This window comes from Meleagris gallopavo, chromosome 10 (assembly GCF_000146605.3).
Source record: "Meleagris gallopavo isolate NT-WF06-2002-E0010 breed Aviagen turkey brand Nicholas breeding stock chromosome 10, Turkey_5.1, whole genome shotgun sequence".
Lineage (NCBI taxonomy): Eukaryota > Metazoa > Chordata > Aves > Galliformes > Phasianidae > Meleagris > Meleagris gallopavo.
The window spans coordinates 6187286-6189933 of record NC_015020.2 but is presented as its reverse complement, the minus strand read 5'-3'; positions in this window follow the sequence as shown (position 1 = coordinate 6189933).

The window sequence follows — 2648 nt, the reverse complement described above, 5'->3', positions numbered from 1 at the left end:
GCGGTGGCCGTGCGCGTCCTGTCGGACCACGGACGGCTGGTGAGGGCGCGGGCGGGAGGAGGCCCGGGCCGTCTGCTTCCTGGCTCGGTGTGGCCCGGAGGGCATCGGCCTTGCCCGTGCTTTGGAAGGAGCGGGGCAGCGCGGGGTACTCGCTGGGGGGGCAGAGATCCGCCCCGCAGCTTTGCCTTTTAGAATCGTAGAGTCGTTTGACTTGGAGGGAACCTTTAAAGGTCTTCACTCCAGTGCAGAAACTTCTTATTCTGATTTCTTACAAAGAACGTTCACTAAGCCTTTGCCATCCGCCATCATTAGAAGAATGATAACGAAATTTTCTTACCTTTCTGATTTGAACTCAGTACGGCATTTTGTTTGTTTTCCAGAAACATACTGCTTTTGCTACTTTTCCTAGTGAAAATGCTGCTGTAAAGGTTTGTATTCAAATTTGTTGTTGTTTTAGCAAAGGGCTTCTCTGTATTGTTATTTGTTCCATAGTGTTTTACATGTGATCTGGTATAGAGCAACCTAAAATGTTACTGTTTCAGGAGCGTCCTGTTTTTATCTGGGACAGAATTGACTTCCTTCCTAGTGTCTGGTATGATGCTGTGTTTTGGCTTTAGGAGAAAACCGATGTTGATAACACAGAGATGTTTCGGTTGTTACTGAACAGTGGTGTACAGAACCAAGGATGTTTCAGGTTCTCAGGTTCTCATACTGTCCTGCCAGCACGGGGGCTGGGGAGCACAAGGAGCCAGGAGGGGACAGAACCAGGACAGCTGACATAAACGGGCCAAACAGTATTCCATACCGTATGGTGCCGTGCATAAAAAAAAACCTTGAAAAATGGAGGGGAGTTGGGCAGACAGGCAGCTGCTGCTTGGAGACTGCATTGGTCAGCAGGTGGTGAGCGATTGCTTGTACATCATTTGGTTTGCAAATACACATATGTATAAACTTTCTATCTACCTATCTATATAACTACCATTATTTCTCTCTTCCATTCTTTGTAAATAGTTCTTATCTCAATCTGTGAGTTCTAACTTTTTTTTCTGACTCTCCCCCATATCACTGGGAGAGAGGTGGCTGTGAGCGAAAGGCTGCGTGGTGTTTAGCTGCTTGCAGGGTTAAATCATAAGGAGAAGGATTTGCAAAAAAAAAAACAACCCACTTGCATAGTCATAGGTCTTTGAAAGTCATCTGGTCCAACCTGTGACTTAGAACAAGGCAAAGTCACATGAGATGATGCTGATGGTGTTTTGCCTAGGATGCTTGTGCATTCTTGTATAAGCTGTGAAACAAACCTAAGTTGCTTGTCTCGTGCACAATTGGGTATATGACAAAATTTAGACATAGTGAAGTAAACAGCTCAAAGCTGCCTTTTGTGCCCAACCTCAATAATAATAAGAAAAATGTCGTGTTAATGGAGGACGTGTGTAAAAAGATATTACTAGTGATGCCTTTTAAATCTGACTGGTGAAAAGCCTCTGTCCTGAATGCCACTCTTACATTCGAGATCATTTATTAAGTCGTGCTATAAAGTAATATTGGAATAAGGCGCAAAGACTTTTGAAATAAACAGTGGTGAATTTAGGTTGCTTTGTGTCTGGTGTTGGTAGACTGTCAAGACTTGCAGAGAACTAGAGCTTCACCATGTAACAACTAGGCAATTTATAATTTACAGATTCTGAAATAGTGCTGGTAGACTACAGCATGTGTGTAGTTTGTGAGAGAGGCATTTGTTTCTTGAAATCAGAGATTTACTAGTGTGTGTAATAAGTGTTGAGGCTGCAGTCCCACTGCTATGTTCAGATTTAAAATTTAAAGTCTTGCTTTGAAACAATCTGATATTTTTCCTCTTCTGTTTCTTTCCTTTTTCCTTAATAATCATTTGAAGGCTTTGTCAAGACTGCATCAGCTGAAACTTTTAGGGCACACGTTAGTTGTTGAATTTGCAAAGGAGCAAGATAGCGTGCAGGTACTTAACCAGCCTTCACTGTCAGACAGATGTAAAAGGTATGTGGATAATAATTCAATTTGTATGTGTTCAAGGAAGTGTAATTCTGTATTCATGACATTTTCCTGGTACTGTTAAGTAAAAGGGTAAATCATAGCCTTTTAGTAATGTTAATAGGTATGTTCAAATCTGTAGATAAGCGATTTCATTCCACCTATTGGTGTTGTCCCATTCAGTATAATCTTGAAACAATCCTCGTCCTTATTCCTGTAAGTTAGTCCTTCACTAGAGATAGTCCTGCTAGTTTTCATGTAGAGCAAGACTCCAGTCTATGTAAGATGACCTCTATGATACCCAGGTTCCTTGTGCTTAGGAGTCTCTTCTGCTTCTTTTTTGTGTCAGTGTTGTAGTTTCATTTTGCCATCAGAAAGTACGTGCAGTGTTTTCCTGGTGTTTCTTTCTAATCTAATTGAGTCAGGCAAAATGGACACCTGTAAGTGTGATTGCGTAGGGCTGTACTATCGAAGTTTGCATCAAACATGAAACAGAATCTCTCTTCAAATGTATAAAGAATATATAAATAAAAATACAAAAATAAATCCTAATTATAGTCATCAAGGACTATGATAGTTTGGATTTCAAATATTTGTTGAGTATTTAATTAAAAAAAAAAAGCAAATTGTATAGTTAAGCTTTC